The sequence below is a fragment of the Hippocampus zosterae genome, chromosome 8, assembly GCF_025434085.1.
Source record: "Hippocampus zosterae strain Florida chromosome 8, ASM2543408v3, whole genome shotgun sequence".
Lineage (NCBI taxonomy): Eukaryota > Metazoa > Chordata > Actinopteri > Syngnathiformes > Syngnathidae > Hippocampus > Hippocampus zosterae.
Window position 1 is genome coordinate 26335130 of NC_067458.1, and position 23703 is coordinate 26358832.

A 23703-nucleotide genomic window follows, 5' to 3' on the forward strand; every position below is an offset into this window, starting at 1 on the left:
CCCTAGCTACTTCTTCCAGCTCTCCCCGGGGGATCCCGAGTCGTTCCCAGGCAAGCTGGGTGACATAGTCTCTCCAGCGTGTCCTGGGTCTCCTCCCGGTGGGACATGACCGGTACACCTCACCGGGGAGGCGCTCAGGAGGCATCCGAATCAGATGCCCAAGCCACCTCATCTGGCTCCTCTCGATGTGGAGGAGAAGCGGCTCGACTCTGAGCCCCTCCCGGATGACTGAGCTTCTCACCTTATCTCTAAGGGAGAGCCCGGACACCCTGCGGAGAAAACTCATTTCAGCCGCTTGTATCCGGGATCTCGTTCTTTCGGTCACGACCCATAGCTCGTGACCATAGGTGAGGGTTGGGACGTAGATCGACCGGTAAATTGAGAGCTTCGCCCTTTGGCTCAGCTCCTTCTTCACCACGACAGACCGATACAACGTCCGCATCACAGCAGACGCTGCACCGATCCGCCTGTCGATCTCCCGCTCCCTCCTACCCCCACTCGTGAACAAGACCCCAAGATACTTGAACTCCTCCACTTGGGGTAAGATCTCCTCCCCGACCCGGAGGGGGCACTCCACCCTTTTCCGACCGAGGACCATGGTTTCAGATTTGGAGGTGCTGATTTCCATCCCAACCGCTTCACACTCGGCTGCAAAACGCTCCAGTGAGAGTTGGAGAGCCCCGTTTGAAGGAGCCAACAGCACCACATCATCTGCAAAAAGCAGGGATGTAATACTGAGGCCCCCAAAACTGACCCCCTCAACGCTTCGGCTGCGCCTAGAAATTCTGTCCATAAAGGTTATGAACAGAATCGGCGACAAAGGGCAGCCTTGGCGGAGTCCTACCCCCACTGGAAACGATTCCGACTTACTGCTGGCAATGCGAACCAAACTCTGACATCGGTGGTATAGTGACCGAACAGCCCGTATCAGGGGGTTCGGTACCCCATACCCACGAAGCACCCCCCACAGAACTCCCCGAGGGACACGGTCAAACGCCTTCTCCAAGTCCACAAAACACATGTAGACTGGTTGGGCGAATTCCCACATACCCTCAAGGACCCTCCTAAGGGTGTAGAGCTGGTCCACTGTTCCACGGCCGGGACGAAAACCACACTGCTCCTCCTCAATTGGAGGCTCGACTTCCTGACGGACCCTCCTCTCCAGCACCCCTGAATAGACCTTACCAGGGAGGCTGAGGAGTGTGATCCCTCTGTAGTTGGAACACACCCTCCGGTCCCCCTTTTTAAAAAGAGGGACTACCACCCCGGTCTGCCAATCCAGAGGCACTCTCCCCGTTGACCACGCGATGTTGCAGAGGCGTGTCAACCAGGACAGCCCCACAACATCCAGAGCCTTGAGGAACTCCGGGCGGATCTCATCCAACCCTGGGGCCTTGCCACCGAGGAGCTTTTTAACCTCATCGGTGACTTCAACCACAGAGATAGGAGAGCCCACCTCAGAGTCCCCAGGCTCTGCTTCCTCCAAGGAAGGCGTGTTGGTGGAGTTGAGGAGGTCTTCGAAGTACTCTGCCCACCGGTTCACAACGTCCCGAGTCGAAGTCAGCAGCGCCCCATCCCCACTGTACACAGTGTTAGTGGTGCACTGCTTCCCCCTCCTGAGACGTCGGATGGTGGACCAGAATTTCCTCGAAGCCGTCCGGAAGTCCGCTTCCATGGCCTCACCGAACTCTTCCCACGCTCTGGTTTTTGCCTCGGCGACCACCGAAGCCGCGGTCCGCTTGGCCAGTCGATACCGGTCAGCTGCCTCTGGGGTCCCACAGGCCATAAAGGCTCGATAGGACTCCTTCAGCTTGACGGCATCCCTTACTGCTGGTGTCCACCAGCGAGTACGGGGATTGCCGCCACGACAGGCACCAACCACCTTACGGCCACAACTCAGATTGGCCGCCTCAACAATAGAGGCACGGAACATGGTCCACTCGGACTCAATGTCCCCCGTCTCCCCCGGAACATGGGAAAAGCTCTGTCGGAGGTGGGAGTTGAAACTCCTTCTGACAGGGGATTCCGCCAGACGCTCCCAACAAACCCTCACTATACGTTTGGGTCTGCCAGGACGGACCGGCATCTTCCCCCACCATCGGAGCCTACTCACCACCAGGTGGTGATCAGTTGACAGCTCCGCCCCTCTCTTCACCCGAGTGTCCAGAACATGCGGCCGCAAATCCGATGATACAACTACAAAGTCGATCATCGAACTGCGGCCTGGGGTGTCCTGGTGCCAAGTGCACATATGGACACCCTTATGTTTGAACAAGGTGTTCGTTATGGACAATCCGTGACGAGCACAGAAGTCCAATAACAAAACACCACTCGGGTTTTGATCGGGGGGGGCCGTTCCTCCCAATCACGCCCCTCCAGGTATCACTGTCATTGCCCACGTGAGCATTGAAGTCCCCCAGCAGAACAATGGAGTCCCCAGCAGGAGTACTCTCCAGCACACCCTCCAAGGACTCCAAAAAGGGTGGGTATGCTGAGCTGCTGTTTGGTGCATATGCACAAACAACAGTCAGGACCCGTCCACCCACCCGAAGGCGGAGGGAGGCAACCCTCTCGTCTACCGGTGTGAACCCCAATGTACAGGCACTGAGGCGGGGGGCAATGAGTATGCCCACACCTGCTCTGCGCCTCTCACCGTGAGCAACTCCAGAGTGGAAGAGAGTCCAACCCCTCTCGAGAGAACTGGTACCAGAACCCGGGCTGTGTGTGGAGGCAAGTCCGACTATATCCAGTCGGAAATTCTCTGCCTCACACACCAGCTCGGGCTCCTTCCCTGCCAGAGAGGTGACATTCCATGTCCCAAGAGCTAGCTTCTGCAGCCAAGGATCGGACCGCCAGGGTCCCCGCCTGGACTCGAATCTGCAATGAAATGGGACATCCCTGATTTGACACTCATTGTCAAATACGTTGCATGCATTTTAACTGGTTAAATTACGAAAAAAGAGATATAGTTCCTCATCCAAAGCTTACCATCCAATTCAGTCTTCCCTCTTTTGGAGAGATGCTTTTCCCTTTTTGGGGCTAAAGGTCGATACCACCACATGAAAAGGAGAACAAAGTGACACATTTTACTAAATCAGTGTTGAACAAAAATATGCTATCAAGGCATTCATTTAGTAACCCAATTCCAGTGAAATTGGGACATTATGCTCATCAATCAAAACAGAATACAATGATTTGCAAATCATGTCCAACCTATATTTAAGTGAAACATTACAAAGACAAGACAACATTCAATGTTCAAATTGGTACATTTAATTTTTTCCAATAATATTTAACTTAGAATTTAATGGCTGTAATGCGTTCCATAAAAGATGGAACAGCTAGCAAAAAAAATAATGTTGAGAAATGCTCATCAAACCCCTGTTTGTCACATCCCACCGGTGAACAGGCTAACTGTGAATGGGTGGGTGCCATTATTGGGTCAAAAAGTAGCTATCCTGAATTCACAAGCAAAGATTGGTTGAGGGTCACCACAAGTTGAATCGTTGAAGGACATAGTTTCACAACGTATAATTGCAAGGAATTGAGGGATTACGTCATCTTTGGTCCATAATATCAAAAGGTTCAGAGAATCTGGACCAATCAGTGCATGTAAGCGGCAAGGCCAAAAACAGATAACATTCAAAGGCCATGACCTTCGACCTATCAGAGAGCACTGCATCCAAAACCACCTTGTCCCAGCTTGTTTGGAACGTGTTGCAGCCATCAATTCCAACATAGTAGTGTAGCCAATTAAATAGAGGTTGAACATGACATGCAAATCATTGTATTATGTATTAAATACAAGTTCGTGCTTCCATTAAGAATAGAGAAGATTTACTGGGCAACATATAACATTTGAAAGGTATGTTACAAGAACATCTTGTATAATTTCATGCTAGTCAGTGTGAACCAACCGACATAATTAAATTTTGTTAGACCAATGCAAATATTTGGCAGAAATAAAATACTGATTCCTGATTCAAAATAACCATCATCCATAAATTATCTTCCCCCTTCAAGTGCATTCCAGTGGCAGCCAGTGAACGAGCCTGGTCTCTATTGAACGCGAATAGCAAGGGTTTCGAAAAACAACTTTTATATTGATAGATTACATTGTCCAGTGTGGGCAATGCATTTGATAAATGAAATGGTAAGAACATGAATCTAAATACAAAAATACCCAAAACAATGCTGTAATCGATCGTGTAATATTGTACAGTAGAAATTTTTGTTGTATGTCATTTCATAGTGCTTTAGGTGCTAGAGTGAATTTACGCCGCATTATTTCCCCCAAGAAACATTTGATTTATAACGGCTAAAAATACACACGGATTAAATATAATTTATATATGTTCCTCATACTGCGTGACAACTGACCGGAACAAAATATGGAGAAATTAAAACTCTTGACATGTCCATTCATCCGTTCTGCCCCCCCCCCACCCCAAAAGCCGACTGCCCCCATGTCGAGCGTTGCCACGTACAAAGTTACACCAGTGTAGCCCCTGAAAACAGCTTAAAACGGAGCAAATGTAACCCTGCTCAGGAGGTGGTTTAAACATTTACTCTGGAGTAAATGCTAGTATGCGGGGCAGCACCGATATAAAATGGGACGTGTGAACGCTACAGGAGTAGACTTGCTTCGCGTGAAAAGAGTTGATTACATACGGGTAGAATGTGTTGCTTTCGTGCTCGTTTGTACTTCTGTCATCTTTCCTTTTGTAGGAGACTGGACCGTCTCAGAGTTGATTGTGTAGTTTGTTCCTTTGTTATGTGTTCACAAACCCCCCCCACAGAATTTATTTTGTGATTCCTTATGTTTCCTTTCCAATTGCCTTGCCATCTTTAAATTTGATTGGCCACAGTAGAAGCAATAATGACTTCTGTGCCAAACTCGTTTGCCTTCCCTTTTTGTAAATGCTTTTATGGTTAAAGAAGGATCTTCTTTGTTCATCTTTTGTTTTTACATAGGTTAATGGGTTACCTTCTTTACGAATTGCAGACATGACTGTGCTCCTCTGCTTCATATGTCTGATGACTTGTAGAGTCTTCACTGGATGTATCATAAGAGAACAATTTTTCTACCTTTGGATGGATTATCTCCTCGTCATCACTCGACTCAGAGGATGTCTTAGTTGGTTTGTATTCCTCATCTGATCCAAAAAGACTCGAGTCAGAATAATCACCATCTTCAGTGGGATTGTCCATCTGTTATTAAAAAAAAAAAAAAGATCAGAAAATACCATTGCAATTAATGATGTTAGAGAATAGTACTGATAATTCAGGCTTACATGACAAGATAGTTCTGTGGGATAAAATATTAATCGAACACATTAACATGGCAAAACAGAAATACCTTATAGAAATAACTTATTTTGTTTAATATGGGCAAATAAAGCATTTGAAACTGACCGGGTAATCAATTAAAAGTCGACTTATTATAATTTTTAAAAATGTCTATGTCACTCATTTCCAGTGCTTGGCAAAGATAGGTAAGTGCCGAAACCAAATAATGGTATCAGGCTGATACCGGCATTATTTTAAGGTTATCGTGAAGGCTGCCAATACCAGCAATCGATATTTCAGAAAATTAAAAACTTAATAAATGTAAATTTAATATTGTACTAGTTGCCACTACACATTTGGAGAATCATCTGCGTCACAAAGAGAGGCTTATTTCCAAATATTTGGCAATCCAATAACAATTATGGCCGACACAGAGTGCGGAGAGAACAATTTTCCACGTGAGCTGTACCCAGGTCAATCTTTTCATACACCTATTAAGATGCAATTTCTGTATATAATTACAATATTTACATTAATTCTTTGAACGCATCATGTGTACTTTTTAATCAAATTTGTTTGAATTCCTTCCACGTTCATCCTATTATATTCCCAGAAGAGGAAATTTATCTTAGTATGTGGCGACTAAAATGAACGCATATTCACTAAATCTCTGCACGCCAGAGCATTTTTTTCTCTCCTTGAATTACATCAACATTCATCCACTAATTTGCCGATTAACGTCTAATCACTAAGTTGATATGAGTATGATAAGGTTAAGATTCATGCTGAGAATGCATCACTAGTGTGTTTTTATAAGCCTGGGCCAATAACTGGTTTGACGTTTGAAAAGTCAAAGTTTCAATCACCACTAATTCGGCTTTGCCAATAAGGATATTTGGGATCAATAAACGATGAGCGAGTGTGGTTACAAATCGCAAAGGTTGATGACAGTGACAATGTATGTTGCCACAAAAAAAAAACATCAAAATGTCCCCATAAAATAGTAGAAAGCTTAACAAACATAGAAAATATGCATCTCTCCTCATATAAGTGGGGGGTTTTTTCAGCCCAAAATGCATAGGTTTTGGTGATCCACACATTTAACCTTTATTATTATTTTTTATTTCTTTATTATTTTATTTTAACTTTTGTGTTGATAATGATTCACAGTATAATATTTCGTTCAACCCACTTTGTTATCTGTAAATTGCTTGGTATTTTACATCGTCTTTTTGCAGTTACTTTCTGTATATGGAAAGACACTGGTTCCATTTGCAACTAATTCTCTGCTCAACTAAGATGGCGGCGGCGGCGAAAGACGCTGGGTCATTTGCAACTAATTTTCTGCTCAACTAAAATGGCGACGACGGCGAGACGACGGCGGCGGGGGGTGGGGGGTGGTGGTGTTAAAACTTGATTTTACCACACCAACGGCCTATTCTGTGGCGCTGTATTGTGTGTCTGACGGCCTATTGAAAGTTTATTGTTTGAGAGGAAACTTTCTATCTTGGTGACAACTCCTTAGGTACAGCATAGTAGAGTTATTCATATAGTTGGTTTCACTCTAATGCTGATATAACACGAACCTTTGAGCCTGCCCGAATTACTTAGAATAACTAACTTGTAAGAAAATATTCAAAACTTGAGTGTCTTACCTGCTTTAATTCTGAAGTATTTGTCACTTTCTGGGGTTTTCTCGATGATGCTGACTCGTACGCTCACTCTTCTCAACGCCTTCCTTTTGTGCAGGTAGCAAAGCGCGCGTTTCCTAATTGATGGTCAGCGAGTGTGATGTGGGGGAGGGTAGCTGTAGAAACTCGTTTCCTGCAACGTAACTGTGACGTTTTGGGGTGTGAAAACAGCCCCGCCCCTTCATAACCAAAACTCCTTCACTTTTCCTCACTTTTCCTCTGAGGTCCGTTTTGAAGTGGGGCATAGTAAATGTCAAGCAATATCAACATATTTTATGAAGTCTTGTTTACACCAATGTCATGTACTCCGAAAATGAGCACAGCATATATACATGTGTGTGTATATACATACTGTATATATATACAGTATATACACACACACACACATATTTTAAAAACGACTTAAAATATTGTAATTGTTCTGAAAGCAACATTATTCCCAAATGCTAATATGGAATTGTGATGAAACATCATTATTATTTACTTATTGGATGCAATTCGTATTATACAGTTTCGATGTCCAAAGCAGAATAAAACGAATTAGATTTTCTGGGGACACGACTGCAACACTCAACTCTTCTTGCAAAGCTTTGTTGCTGCTGTATGAACCGCGCTCCTAGTTGATCACGTGCTCAAACTAGTGTGGGGGAGGGGAGCTGAATAAACTAGGTTCAAACAGTGCAACTGCGAGGGTTTGGAGCTGGGAACAGCCCCTCCCCCCTTCATGGCCAACGATAAACTAAAATTGCTCAGCCTTTAACTTTTATTTTACTCTGCGGTCTGTTTTGAGGGGAGCATGATAAATTTCAAGCAACATCTATATGTTTCAGCAACTGTAATAACACAAATGTATATACCTGTTCATATTTTTTAAACCAGACTTAAATATTATAATTGTTCAATGAAACATAATTACAGTAAGTATTGCCATCTATTGACTTCTGTCAAACGAAAATTCCCTCACCCAGAATAAAAATCTATGCATTACACATTTGAGTACGATATTACATTATATGATTGCTTCAGGAGTATGAGGTACCGAGTCCCCTGATGCGGGCACTTTGGTCCCTCCACCACAGATGTCAGAATTTGGTTCACATTACCGGCAGTAAGTCAGAATCGTTTCCAGTGAGGGTTGGACTCCGCCAAGGCTGCCCTTTGTCATCGATTCTGTTCATAAACATTACGGACATTGGCAATTTCTAGGCGCAGTGTAAGTGTTGATGGGGGTCCATTTTGGTGGCCTCAGTATTACATCTCTGCTTATTGCAGATGATGTGGGACTGTTGGCTCTTTCAAGCAGGGCCCTTCAACTCTCACTTGAGCGTTTCACAGCTGAGTATGAAGCGGTTGGGATGAAAATCAGTCGGAAAAGGGTGGAGTTCTCTCTCCGGGTCGGGGAGGAGATCTTGTTCCAAGTGGAGGAGTTTAAGTATTTTGGGGTCTTGTTTGCAAGTGAGGGCAGGAGGGAATGAGAGATCGACAGGCGCAGCGGTGAAGCGGCTGCTGCTTGCTCTGCGCGCTTTGTATCGGTCAGTCGTGGTGAAGAAGGAGCTGAGCCAAAGGGCGAAGCTCTCAATTTACCGGTTGATCTACGTTCCAACCCTCATCTACTGTCATGAGCAATGAGTCGTGACCGAAAGAATGAGATCCCAGATACAAGCGGCCGAAATGAGTTTTAAAGGTGTTCCGGGCATGTCCCACCGGCATGAGGCCCCGGGGACAACCCAAGACACGCTGGAGAGACTGTGTCACTCAGCTGGCCTGGGAACGTTTCAGAATCCCCGGGAAGAGCTAGGAGAAGTGGCTGGGGAGAGGGAAGTCTGGGCTTCCCTGCTAAAGCTGCTGCCCCTGTCACCCGACCTTGGATAAGCGGTGGAATATGGATGGATGGATATTACATTAGTGATCGATTCATAACAACGGACGAACGTTCCGATAAATGGAACCTGGAAGCCATACGGAAGCTCGAATTAGAGCAAACTCAAGCAAGTCCCGTTCGATACCGCGGAATAACTGTCTGCACCACTTTTTACTCTCTTTGGCACAAAAACAGCAGAATCTCTCTATTAGCATGAGTTTACTGGAATCGTGAACGACTTTCTATTCCATTCATTTACATTTACGTCCTGTCGATCGTTGCATCCAAACAAAGGAATGGTAATGACTGTGGAAGGGAACATGGAATGCATCCGATTAGATGCTCAAAGCAAGTTGCTTGTGGCTCGACGGACTGTAGAGTAAATGAACGTTTCCTGGAATGCTTGACCTGCTATCATGCTAACTCAACTCAACATTATTTATAGAGCACTTTCAAACAGCCATCGCTGCATACAAAGTGCTTTACATGGAGCAATTTAACATATACAACAAACAGTAACGCAGTCTGTAATAAATACGGTAGAAAGCACCGAACAGCAAAACCAAGAACAAATCTAAGTCATGGTGAGTCAAATGCCAAAGAATACAAGTGAGTTTTGAGGCGCGTTTTGAAGATGGGCAGCGAGGAGGCTTGCCGAATGTTCAGTGGGAGGTCATTCCAGAGAGAGGGACCAGCAACAGAAAAGGCTCCATCCCCTCTGAGCCTCAGTTTAGTTCTTGGTCCTTCTAATAATGTCTGGTCCGCAGACCAGATGAGGTCAGCGAGGTAAGGTGGCACGAGGTAATTTAGAGATTTGAAAAGGTCATTTAGAGATTTGAAAACAATTTGCGCTAACTGGAGCGCTAATCAGAGAGAAGGCGAGTTCCATCGCGCTATGGGCATGGAGGACTTTGAAGGGTCCCGTGGATGCCTTCAGACATTTGTTGCACAACATCAGCTGAGCAACGCTGTCTTGGGTGGTGATCGAGGGGAGGTCAAGTTCGAGATAGTGAGTGATTGGAAAGAAAAGCCACCAGCTGTTATAGGTCTCATTTTGGAGCAAAGAGCCCTCATTTTGTGACTACTCTTGTTATAATGTATTTTGTTCATATACCTGTACTGTATACTGCCGTTTTTGTGTTATTTGTGTTGTTGGGGCATATATTTTTGCATTTTACTGCTTGTGTTCTTACACATGTATTTTGTTAACACACTTGCATGTTCATAAAGGACGTGTACCGTAGTCATGTCCCACATAAGGAAATTCTGTTATCAAGACTGATTGAGCAACGCAACCATGATTTCTACTAAAGAATACTTACTGTTGTTACTTACTGGATGCAAATCATAATGATCCAGTTGAAATGTCCAAATCAGAATGAAACAAATTGGATATGCTGGGAACACTTCTGCAATACAGTACCTAACTCATTTTTTCTTGCAAAGCGTTGTGGCTGGCTTCTGCGCAGCTCTGCTAATTGAAATGTAAACAAACTCATGTCTGGGGGGAGGGGTGCTGCAAAAACTTCGTTTTGGAGCAGGTAACAGCCTCCTCTTCATGGCCAATGACTAAGTCAATTATCAAAATTGCCACAGCCTTTTTGAACTTTGAGGTCTGCTGTGAAGGCGAGCATGATAAATTTTGAGCAACATCTACATTCAGTATTTGAGTAACTAGGCTCACCAATGTCACATACTCCGCGCACACACAGTATATTTAAACTGACTTACAATTTTACAATTGTTTTTAAAGCAACATAATTCCAAACTCTAATATGGAATTTAGATGAAACAATTATTTACTTATTGAATGCAAGTCATATTTTCCAGTTTCAATGTCCAAAGCTGAATGAAATAAATTGGATATGCTGGGGACACTTCTGCAATACAGTACCCAACTCATTTTTTTCTTGCAAAGCGTTGTGGCTGGCTTCTGCGCAGCTCTGCTAAATGAAATGTAAACAAACTCATGTCTGGGGGGAGGGGTGCTGCAAAAACTTCGTTTTGGAGCAGGTAACAGCCGCTCCCCTTCATGGCCAATGATTAAGTCAATTATCAAAGTTCCCACAGCCTTTGTGAACTTTGAGGTCTGATGTGAAGGAGAGCATGATAAATTTTGAGCAACAGCTACATACAGTATTTGAGTAACGAGGATCACCAATGTCACATACTCCTAAAATAATTACAGCAAATAAAATTATATATATGTTCACAAACACAACCGCACACACAGTATATTTAAACTGACTTAAAAATTTACAATTGTTTTTAAAGCAACATAATTCCAAACTCTAATATGGAATTTAATCGTTTCTTGGTTTCTTGGAATTGGAATTCTTTACTTATTGAATGCAAGTCATATTTTCCAGTTTCAATGTCCAAAGCAGAATAAAATGAATTGGATTTTCTGGGGCCCTCCGTGAGTCGTCACCTTACCGTGGTGGAGGGGTTTGTGTGTCCCAATGATCCTAGAAGCTAAGTTGTCTGGGGCTTTATGCCCCTGGCAGGGTCACCCATGGCAAACAGGTTCTAGGTGAGGGGCCAGACAAAGCACGGCTCAAAGACCCCAATGATGAATACAATAAATGGATCTAGGTTTCCCTTGCCCGGACGCGGGTCACCGGGGCCCCCTTCTGGAGCCAGGCCTGGAGGTGGGGCTCGTTGGCAGGCGCCTGGTGGCCGGGCCTACACCCATGGGGCCCGGCCGGGCACAGCCCGAAGAGGCAACGTGGGTCCCCCTTCCCATGGGCTCACCACCCATGAGAGGGGCCAAATGGGTCGGGTGCAATGTGAGCTGGGCGGCAGCCAAAGGCGGGGACCCTGGCGGTCCGATCCTCGGCTGCAGAAGCTAGCTCTTGGGACATGGAATGTCACCTCTCTGGCAGGGAAGGAGCCCGAGCTGGTGTGTGAGGCAGAGAATTTCCGACTGGATATAGTCGGACTTGCCTCCACACACAGCCTGGGTTCTGGTGCCAGTTCTCTCGAGAGGGGTTGGACTCTCTTCCACTCTGGAGTTGCTCACGGTGAGAGGCGCAGAGCAGGTGTGGGCATACTCATTGCCCCCCGGCTCAGTGCCTGTACATTGGGGTTCACACCGGTAGACGAGAGGGTTGCCTCCCTCCGCCTTCGGGTGGGTGGACGGGTCCTGACTGTTGTTTGTGCATATGCACCAAACAGCAGCTCAGCATACCCACCCTTTTTGGAGTCCTTGGGGGGTGTGCTGGAGAGTACTCCTGCTGGGGACTCCCTTGTTCTGCTGGGGGACTTCAATGCTCACGTGGGGAATGACAGTGATACCTGGAGGGGCGTGATTGGGAGGAACGGCCCCCCCGATCAGAACCCGAGTGGTGTTTTGTTATTGGACTTCTGTGCTGTGAGTAGGCTCCGATGGTGGGGGAAGATGCCGGTCCGTCCTGGCAGACCCAAACGTATAGTGAGGGTTTGTTGGGAGCGTCTGGTGGTTGGTGCCTGTCGTGGCGGCAACCCCCGTACTCGCTGGTGGACACCAGCAGTAAGGGATGCCGTCAAGCTGAAGGAGTCCTATCGAGCCTTTATGGCCTGTGGGACCCCAGAGGCAGCTGACGGGTATCGACTGGCCAAGCGGACCGCGGCTTCGGTGGTCGCCGAGGCAAAAACCCGAGCGTGGGAAGAGTTCGGCGAGGCCATGGAAGCCGACTTCCGGACGGCTTCGAGGAAATTCTGGTCCACCATCCGACGTCTCAGGAGGGGGAAGCAGTGCACCACTAACACTGTGTACAGCGGGGATGGGGCGCTGCTGACTTCGACTCGGGACGTTGTGAACCGGTGGGCAGAGTACTTCGAAGACCTCCTCAACTCCACCAACACGCCTTCCTTGGAGGAAGCAGAGCCTGGGGACTCTGAGGTGGGCTCTCCTATCTCTGTGGGTGAAGTCACCAATGTGGTTAAAAAGCTCCTCGGTGGTAGGGCCCCAGGGGTGGATGAGATCCGCCCGGAGTTCCTCAAGGCTCTGGATGTTGTGGGGCTGTCCTGGTTGACACGCCTCTGCAACATCGCGTGGTCAACAGGGAGAGTGCAGAGTTCCAACTACAGAGGGATCACACTCCTCAGCCTCCCTGGTAAGGTCTATTCAGGGGTGCTGGAGAGGAGGGTCCGTCAGGAAGTCGAGCCGCCAATTGAGGAGGAGCAGTGTGGTTTTCGTCCCGGCCGTGGAACAGTGGACCGGCTCTACACCCTGAGCAGGGTTCTCAAGGGTATGTGGGAATTCGCCCAACCAGTCTACATGTGTTTTGTGGACTTGGAGGAGGCGTTTGACCGTGTCCCTCGGGGAGTTCTGTGGGGGGTGCTTCGTGGGTATGGGGTACCGAACACCCTGATACGGGCTGTTCGGTCACTATACCACCGATGTCAGAGTTTGGTTCGCATTGCCAGCAGTAAGTCGGAATCGTTTCCAGTGGGGGTAGGACTCCGCCAAGGCTGCCGTTTGTCGCTGATTCTGTTCATAACCTTTATGGACAGAATTTCTAGGCGCAGCCGAAGCGTTGAGGGGGTCCGTTTTGGGGGCCTCAGTATTGCATCCCTCCTTTTTGCAGATGATGTGGTGCTGTTGGCTCCTTCAAACGGGGCTCTCCAACTCTCACTGGAGCGTTTCGCAGCCGAGTGTGAAGCGGTTGGGATGAGAATCAGCACCTCCAAATCTGAAACCATGGTCCTCAGTCGGAAAAGGGTGGAGTGCCCCCTCCGGGTCGGGGAAGAGATCTTACCCCAAGTGGAGGAGTTCAAGTATCTTGGGGTCTTGTTCACGAGTGGGGGTAGGAGGGAACGGGAGATCGACAGGCGGATCGGTGCAGCGTCTGCTGTGATGCGGACGTTGTATCGGTCTGTCGTGGTGAAGAAGGAGCTGAACCAAAGGGCGAAGCTCTCAATTTACCGGTCGATCTACGTCCCAACCCTCACCTATGGTCACGAGCTATGGGTCGTGACCGAAAGAACGAGATGCCGGATACAAGCGGCCGAAATGAGTTTTCTCCGGAGGGTGTCCGGGCTCTCCCTTAGAGATAAGGTGAGAAGCTCAGTCATCCGGGAGGGGTTCAGAGTCGAGCCGCTTCTCCTCCACATCGAGAGGAGCCCAATGAGGTGGCTTGGGCATCTGATTCGGATGCCTCTTGAGCGCCTCACCGGTGAGGTGTTCCGGTCATGTCCCACCGGGAGGAGACCCAGAGGAAGACCCAGGACACGCTGGAGAGACTATGTCACCCAGCTTGCCTGGGAACGACTCGGGATCCCCCGGAGAGAGCTGGAAGAAGTAGCTAGGGAGAGAGAAGTCTGGGCTTCCCTGCTAAAGCTGTTGCCCTCGCGACCCGGCCCTGGATAAGCGGTAAATGATGGATGGATGGATGGATTTTCTGGGGAGCGGCCTGGTGAACTAGTGGTCCGCGTGTTGACCTCACAGTGCAGAGGTACCAGGTTCAATTTCACCCTGTGTGAAGTTTGCATGTTCTCCCCAGGTCTGTGTGGGTTCTCTCCAGATCCCACATTCCAAAAACATGCATGGCAGGCTAATTGAACAATCCAAATTGTCCCTCGGTGGTGAGTGTGAGCGCGGATGGTTGTTTGTCTGTGTGTGCCCTGCGATTGGCTGGCAACCGGTTCAGGGTGTCCCCTGCCTACTGACCGAAGACGGCTGGGATAGGCTCCAGCACCCCCCGTGACCCTTGTGAGGATAAAACGGATCGGAAAATGACTGAATGCATGTTACAATGAGAACTCCGACATGCCTGAGGGCGTAAATATGCTTACAGCTTTAACTTTTTTAATTTAATTGCACTTTCCTATTTCTATTTAATGTGGTAGTTTGAAAATATAAATAAGAAGTTCCTCACCAATTACTCAGTACTTGTGATTCTTTCACTACGTACATTCATTCATTCATTCATCTTTCGAGCCGCTTGATCCTCACTAGGGTCGCGGGGGTGCTGGAGCCTATCCCAGCTGTCTTCGGGCAGTAGGCGGGGGACACCCTGAATCGGTTGCCAGCCAATCGCAGGGCACACAGAAACGTTCAACCATTCGCACTCACACTCACACCTAGGGACAATTTAGAGTGTTCAATCAGCCTGCTACGCATGTTTTTGGAATGTGGGAGGGAACCGGAGCACCCGGAGAAAACCCACGCCCGGGAGAACATGCTAACCACTGGACTACAGGGCTGCCCCACTACGTACATATTTACTCTTATTCAAGGACTCTTTTTTTTTACATGTCATATTTTTCAAAAGTAACACTAATACAATTGAGTGCACATTTATTCTGCCACCTCTGTCCTTGTGTCCTTATGGAAAAGATGAGACTGATGCCCTAAATATAATAGTAAATAATAGTTCCATCAGTAGTATACAATAGAATATAAAACATTACTCAGTAAAAATACTCACAGAGAGCTTTGCTTAATGTTAGAAATGTGCACTTCAAATTACAAATGTGGAGCTATGAAATGACAACTAAAACCTCAATATGTCACAAATGGAATAAGTGTGTACTTCACTAAATTATTTTAGGTTTTTTATTTAGTGGTTTGATTTAAGGTGTAATTTCGGGTGGGTCTGAGGCCATATTCCAGATTTGGGTTTGCATAACAAGTTATATTTCATAACAAGATGTTTGTTAAAAAAGTTAAACTTAGACAAATATTAGATATAATAAAAAATACATCATTGTTTTACTTTCTAATAAGCCCATGAGACTGTTTTCTATAGTTTCAGTTTTGTTGGAACAAAAATATTTCAGAAATCAATAGGTGGCGGTAGTGAGTAAAAAGTGTGTGTATTGAATTTAAATGAAAATACACACAAAAAATCATTTTTGGTATATTTGTGAGGACCTCTCTGAAACTTTGAGAGATGCCTATATAAACCCTCTAGAGGCCTTTAGAATGAAAAACTTGTGAGGACTGGCCTAAAAGTCCTCACTTGTCAAAAATGTCCTCACTACGTTGGTCTTATAATCACAGTGGTCCTCACAAGTATAGCCGTACAAACACACGCACACACGGACACACACGCTTTAATTTAAAGTCTGACATAAGCAGGGTGGAATTCCAGGGGGGGTGGAAGGAGGTTCCAGGATGAGTGGCTTGATTGGTTTCAGTGGACCGCAGTATTGTGAGTGAGGACGGGGGGGGGGGGGGTAGGGGGGGGGCGTCAGCAGGCGAGTAAGACTGAAGTTGTTTTGGGATGGCGAGTAGCCGAATGACATTTGCCGCAGTCAAGTCGCGCACGTTAATCATTCAAAACAACACAGCCGTTTTCTCCAAGAAGAAATTTTTATGAGGCGAGCGATCGACCGACAGACTGATCGATCAATCGATCAATCGATCGATAGATAACGAGCGTCACGGCTCACCTGTCTTCAGGATTTTGGTCCTGTGACGTATGCAAGATGGGCCCTTCGGCCCTGCAATGTCATTTTCAGTCGACGGCAAGTAGCAAAATGCACCCTTGCCCCCCTCCCACCACTCCCTGAGCTGGCTTTTGTTGCTTAATTCATCTTCCATAAAGGCGGCATTCATCATAAGACCACATTTTGACACAGAAGAGAGTCCTGTCCAGAAAGTGGTGGTACCGCATATGTACTAAGAAGCACGAGCCCCCCCCCCACCCAACCCCCCCCCCCCCCCCCATCATCAAGCAGAACACCTTGAGTGCTCCTTACCACATTCTCTGTTCACCCTACACTGACCTTCCAGCGGTCCCGCCGCGGCATACTTTGATCCCAAGCACAATGCCGGTGCTCTCCACTCCCCTCGATTGGCGCGTTTGTACCCCGGATGAAACGATACGGATTGGACAATTGTCCCGCCTGTATTTTTTGCACGTCTCGCTATGATTTGAGGTCCTGTACCTCTGCCTCATCTAATAACTACAATTGTTAATAGCAGGGCTCCATTGATTTCACGAGGACGCTCCGTCTTCATGATGACTGTGAATGGCGGTCGCCGGCGTTCTTATGAGGCGAAGTGGAGGACCTTCAAATCGCTTGTGCCTCATTTTTTATAAGAATGCGAGTGATTAAAAAATTAAAAAAGGTGCCAAAAGATGTTCTTCACCCTCAATCACCCTTGCACAGGGATACTTAAGTGCCACAAATAATTCAAATCCCGATAAATCCTGATTGGTATGGTAAATGCATAACATCCCGGAAGGGGGATTGTCCCATCTGCGGCCCCTTCTCATGGTTTCTCATGTTTACCCCAGATGGGGTTCTTTTTGGAGTTTTTCCTTGCCCGCCCGGGGGCTAAACTCAGGGAATGTCGTGAATATTTGTTTGAGAAATACATGTAAAATGAGCACGCCAGTCAATGATGCTATCACGGACACGGTTAAGTTAGCATAAACAAACAGTTCTCATTCTGTAAGGCGAAGCGAATATATATATATATTCATTCATTCATCTTCCGAGCTGCTTGATCCTCACTAGGGTCGCGGGGGGTGCTGGAGCCTATCCCAGCCGTCTCCGGGCAGTAGGCGGGGGACACCCTGAATCGGTTGCCAGCCAATCGCAGGGCACACAGAAACGAACAACCATTCGCACCCACACTCACACTTAGGGACAATTTAGAGTGTTCAATCAGCCTGCCACGCATGTTTTTGGAATGTGGGAGGAAACCGGAGCACCCGGAGAAAACCCACGCAGGCCCAGGGAGAACATGCAAACTCCACACAGGGAGGCCGGAGCTGGAATCGAACCCGGAACCTCTGCACTGTGAAGCCGACGTGCTCACCACTGGACTACCGGGCCGCCCTATATATATATATATATATATATATATATATATATATATATATATATATAGTATTTTCCGACTACACGCATAAATGCATGCCGGTGTAACAGGTAAGAACGGCTAATGCTAACAGGCCAGTTGAAGTACGCTAAAGATTAATTCTGTGTCGCCACTCATGTTGTCATTGACACACACACACACACACACACTCACAGGGAGCCAAACAATACGGTACGCAGCTCCGCATCCTTCCAACCCTGCACTCCTCCGCTGCTTCCTGTCTTTTCATGAACAACACCTAACTTTACCTCCATGAACTGATCTTCAGTCTCTCCTCCTCCTCCTCTACTCTGCCCACCCAAACCGTCTCCGCGGGGGGGGTGGAGAAACTGCTCCACGCTGGGGAATAGAATCAAAAGGCGAAAGAGAAAAAAATATCCTTTCAACACACGTTCGCACGCATAAACACACACACACACACACACACACACACACTTGGACCAGGGGGACTGTGTGGGAATGAACCAAAGGGGCCTCGCTCAAATCCTCGTCTCTAGGCAACCGACAAGGATATGCTGGGGCAACAGCATTAAAGTCGGAGTAAGACTATCAAACACACACACACACACACACACTTGAGCGCGCGCGTGCACGCACACACTTTCCGGTTCATTCTTCCTCGCTTTCTGCGCATTAGGAAAAACCGAAGACGTGAACGATCTGCGATACAAACGATACTGTGGAATCAATTCGACAAACGGGGTGCCAGCGAGAAGAACGGAGAACTCGTCGATGACGTGCGATTGTGTGAAAAAAGTGTGTGTGTGTGCGCGTGTGTGTGTGTGTGTGTGTGTGCGCGTGCGTCTCAGCCACCGCTGCAGCTGGCCTTCATCGGCAGATTAATAAACTCTGTTGCCACGCCGACTGGAACCCAGTGACAACCATCTCCACCCAAGGCATTATGGGTAACGGCCTGACCGGCCGCAAGCTGGCACTGTTTTTACAGCTCTGTGTGTGTGTGTGTGTGTGTGCTCACGTGTGATGTTCCTTGCCCCCCCCCCTCCTTCTTGCCATCCTTCTTAGTGACTGTGGTCACAGATGTCCCCCCCCCCCCATTCCCCCCACACTTCTCGGACCCTTGGACACACACAGACTCTCAAGCACTCGGCGAAAATGATTGCCTAGCGCAGTCCTTCCTCACCGACTCGCCATCGCATAACTTTTCCTTTCAATAAATTCAGACCAGAAAAGTAGAAAATCGCATTTCAGAGTGAGGCGAACGAGATCGTCAATTGGAAAGTTTTGTTGACGGCTTATTGAGATTTCGATCGTCAGCGGTTGGCGAAATAAATCGCTAGAAGCCGTTACGAAAAAGCCGACGATTGAAATTCCCGTCGGATGTCCTCCATCAAAGTCAGTTTGGAAACTTGGTGACTTGGTGTCGTCCTTCGCTGGGAAAAGAAAATATTTTGTATCCTTCAAATTTACTTCGTTTAGACATCCACATGCATTGCGCATGATTTCAAATGTTTTCGAAAATATTCTGTTCATACTTTTGAGGGGAAAAAAAGTTGAAAATTAAGTAACATCTTTTTTCTGGGGGGGGGGGTGGATGGGGGGGGCTCCAAGGTGGTATACGGTGCTTGTCAACGTCGCTTCTTTGGTAACAATTTGGATTGTTGCTGTTTTATTGACCTTTGTCAAACTATTGACCCCAAAAAATAATAATTTGGGGCTGGGGGGGGGGGGAATCCCCTCTGACCTTTGACCTTGATCCTAACACAATTCGCGTGCAGGCCCTACCGCCATCTAAGGTTATTGTGTGTCCGCATCCATTAGCAAGCGTGAAACGGAAGCCGCCGCGAGGTCATCAAGAAAATTTGGTGTAAGTAAAATCAAATCAAATCAAAACAGTGTGTTTCCGATTTCACTGCAACTTTTAACCCAAAGATGAAGTTCCCAGCCACACTCCTGAAGCCGTGCAAAGTGGGGGCGAGGACATCAAAGTGGAGTGAAGGGGGAAAAAAAAGAAGAACTTAAAAAAGATGCGTCACAATCACTCCTCTCCCCACAACACTCGCAGGCAGTTGGCAAGAGGGCGCCGTGAGGTTACAGTGGCCCCTAGTGGTGAGCAGACTCAAGACTTGGGAGGACGCTCATGGAATCCGAAGTTGGACATCAAAGTGTGAGAGCGGGGAACAAGTCAACCAATGTCCTCCGTTTGCAAGCGCTGATAGAGTGTTGTGAAAAAAAAAGGTGGCGCAGCACAGTGGGAGTAAAAGTGCGCCTCTTCTGTTTGTTTTGGAATGTGTTGTCTGTGTCCAAATCGAAATGAAGGCATTTTTTGCAACAACAACAAAAAAAAAGAAAGAAAAAAAAATGAAGAAAAATATTTGTCAGTTTGGGGGTGGCCCGGTAGTCCAGTGGTTAGCACGTCGGCTTCACAGTGCAGAGGTACCATCCGGGTTCGATTCCAGCTCCGGCCTCCCTGTGTGGAGTTTGCATGTTCTCCCCGGGCCTGCGTGGCTTTTCTCCGGGTGCTCCGGTTTCCTCGCGCGTCGGCTTCACAGTGCAGAGGTTCCGGGTTCGATTCCAGCTCCGGCCTCCCTGTGTGGAGTTTGCATGTTCTCCCCGGGCCTGCGTGGGTTTTCTCCGGGTGCTCTGGTTTCCTCCCACATTCCGAAAACATGTGTGGCAGGCTGATTGGACGCTCTAAATTGTCCCTAGGTGTGAGTGTGAGTGCGAATGGTTGGTCGTTTCTGTGTGCCCTGCGATTGGCTGGCAACCGATTTAGGGTGTCCCCCGCCTACTGCCCGAAGACGGCTGGGATAGGCTCCAGCACCCCCCGCGACCCTAGTGAGGATCAAGCGGCTCGGAAGATGAATGAATGAATGAATTTGTCAGTTTGACCATGAAAAAAAAAAATCGGGTCTTTGTTTTGCATTCAATTGAATACGTGTTTTTATTGATATTCCACACAACGAATTTCTTTGGTTTGCGAATCGGATGAGATTTAAACTGCGCAATCCTTCCGACTGAAGAGGAAAAAGCTTGAAAGTTTAGCTCGGGTCGTCCAGTCGCAAACGAGACCGTCCCAATGTGGTTTTCGAAACATTGCGTCCACCTTTTCAGACCGTTTCGTCCAAATAGAAGAGAGCAGAACAGAAGGCCAACAAATAACCCGAAAAAAAAAAGTTCAGGCTAAAAAGGGTGAAAATCATTTGACATTTGCTCCGCGTTCAATTATCCATGACCGAAAGTTGGCAGTCTGCGGATTTGGTGAAAGCTACTTTGTCCCGCTGAGCTCCGTCTGTCTTAATGAAGCAAAAAAAAAAAAAATAGAGTCTTAAACAGCTCAGGGCGGTGTTCAGGTTTCGAACGGCGAAAGGCAATACAGGCGAGTGTAACGATGCGCAAAGCGACGGTGTGTGTGTGTGTGTGTGTGTGCAAGCGGCCTACTGTACAATCGCGCTTGTGTGGCCGCATTCGACTGGCGGCGAAGAAAGCGGAGACGACATCAGAGTCCGTATTAAAGGATCATTACAAGCAAATAATGGCCAACTGTTTCGCTACCGCCGGATTATCACTGCTTTATTGCTCCTTTAGATTGTAAGGCTAGAGTGGTTGGGGTAGAAGGGGGGGGCGGGGGCAGGGGTGTGCGTGCTATGAATTCTCTCTCTCTCTCTCTCCGAAATCGATTGCCTTCAAATCTCATTTGGCAGTTTGTACGTCTGGAAAAAAAAATATTTGAAAAGTTGCTCGCGTGGAGTTATTAACTTCACTCGGTTTTCCCCCTAGGGGCGGCCCGGTAGTCCAGTGGTTAGCACGTCGGCTTCACAGTGCAGAGGTACCGGGTTGGATTCCAGCTCCGGCCTCCCTGTGTGGAGTTTGCATGTTCTCCCCGGGCCTGCGTGGCTTTTCTCCGGGTGCTCCGGTTTCCTCCCACATTCCAAAAACATGCGTGGCAGGCTGATTGAACGCTCTAAATTGTCCCTAGGTGTGAGTGCGAATGGTTGTTCGTTTCTGTGTGCCCTGCGATTGGCTGGCAACCGATTCAGGGTGTCCCCCGCCTACTGCCCGGAGACGGCTGGGATAGGCTCCAGCACCCCCCGCGACCCTAGTGAGGATCAAGCGGCTCGGAAGATGAATGAATGAATGAATTTGTCAGTTTGACCATGAAAAAAAAAAATCGGGTCTTTGTTTTGCATTCAATTGAATACGTGTTTTTATTGATATTCCACACAACGAATTTCTTTGGTTTGCGAATCGGATGAGATTTAAACTGCGCAATCCTTCCGACTGAAGAGGAAAAAGCTTGAAAGTTTAGCTCGGGTCGTCCAGTCGCAAACGAGACCGTCCCAATGTGGTTTTCGAAACATTGCGTCCACCTTTTCAGACCGTTTCGTCCAAATAGAAGAGAGCAGAACAGAAGGCCAACAAATAACCCGAAAAAAAAAAGTTCAGGCTAAAAAGGGTGAAAATCATTTGACATTTGCTCCGCGTTCAATTATCCATGACCGAAAGTTGGCAGTCTGCGGATTTGGTGAAAGCTACTTTGTCCCGCTGAGCTCCGTCTGTCTTAATGAAGCAAAAAAAAAAAAAATAGAGTCTTAAACAGCTCAGGGCGGTGTTCAGGTTTCGAACGGCGAAAGGCAATACAGGCGAGTGTAACGATGCGCAAAGCGACGGTGTGTGTGTGTGTGTGTGTGTGCAAGCGGCCTACTGTACAATCGCGCTTGTGTGGCCGCATTCGACTGGCGGCGAAGAAAGCGGAGACGACATCAGAGTCCGTATTAAAGGATCATTACAAGCAAATAATGGCCAACTGTTTCGCTACCGCCGGATTATCACTGCTTTATTGCTCCTTTAGATTGTAAGGCTAGAGTGGTTGGGGTAGAAGGGGGGGGCGGGGGCAGGGGTGTGCGTGCTATGAATTCTCTCTCTCTCTCTCTCCGAAATCGATTGCCTTCAAATCTCATTTGGCAGTTTGTACGTCTGGAAAAAAAAATATTTGAAAAGTTGCTCGCGTGGAGTTATTAACTTCACTCGGTTTTCCCCCTAGGGGCGGCCCGGTAGTCCAGTGGTTAGCACGTCGGCTTCACAGTGCAGAGGTACCGGGTTGGATTCCAGCTCCGGCCTCCCTGTGTGGAGTTTGCATGTTCTCCCCGGGCCTGCGTGGCTTTTCTCCGGGTGCTCCGGTTTCCTCCCACATTCCAAAAACATGCGTGGCAGGCTGATTGAACGCTCTAAATTGTCCCTAGGTGTGAGTGCGAATGGTTGTTCGTTTCTGTGTGCCCTGCGATTGGCTGGCAACCGATTCAGGGTGTCCCCCGCCTACTGCCCGGAGACGGCTGGGATAGGCTCCAGCACCCCCCGCGACCCTAGTGAGGATCAAGCGGCTCGGAAGATGAATGAATGAATGAATTTGTCAGTTTGACCATGAAAAAAAAAAATCGGGTCTTTGTTTTGCATTCAATTGAATACGTGTTTTTATTGATATTCCACACAACGAATTTCTTTGGTTTGCGAATCGGATGAGATTTAAACTGCGCAATCCTTCCGACTGAAGAGGAAAAAGCTTGAAAGTTTAGCTCGGGTCGTCCAGTCGCAAACGAGACCGTCCCAATGTGGTTTTCGAAACATTGCGTCCACCTTTTCAGACCGTTTCGTCCAAATAGAAGAGAGCAGAACAGAAGGCCAACAAATAACCCGAAAAAAAAAAGTTCAGGCTAAAAAGGGTGAAAATCATTTGACATTTGCTCCGCGTTCAATTATCCATGACCGAAAGTTGGCAGTCTGCGGATTTGGTGAAAGCTACTTTGTCCCGCTGAGCTCCGTCTGTCTTAATGAAGCAAAAAAAAAAAAAATAGAGTCTTAAACAGCTCAGGGCGGTGTTCAGGTTTCGAACGGCGAAAGGCAATACAGGCGAGTGTAACGATGCGCAAAGCGACGGTGTGTGTGTGTGTGTGTGTGTGCAAGCGGCCTACTGTACAATCGCGCTTGTGTGGCCGCATTCGACTGGCGGCGAAGAAAGCGGAGACGACATCAGAGTCCGTATTAAAGGATCATTACAAGCAAATAATGGCCAACTGTTTCGCTAC

At 47.5% G+C, this 23703-nt stretch overlaps 1 long non-coding RNA gene across 1 annotated transcript; it reads right to left on the bottom strand.

The window, feature by feature from the left end:
• Positions 1-1796: 1796 nt before the first annotated feature.
• Positions 1797-5099, bottom strand: LOC127606042 (uncharacterized). Its single transcript, XR_007963718.1, has 3 exons — positions 4988-5099; positions 2989-3039; positions 1797-2877 (listed from the first exon to the last, which is right to left on the bottom strand). It is a non-coding gene; the product is annotated as an uncharacterized LOC127606042 (long non-coding RNA).
• Between the last annotated feature and the right edge of the window lie 18604 nt (positions 5100-23703).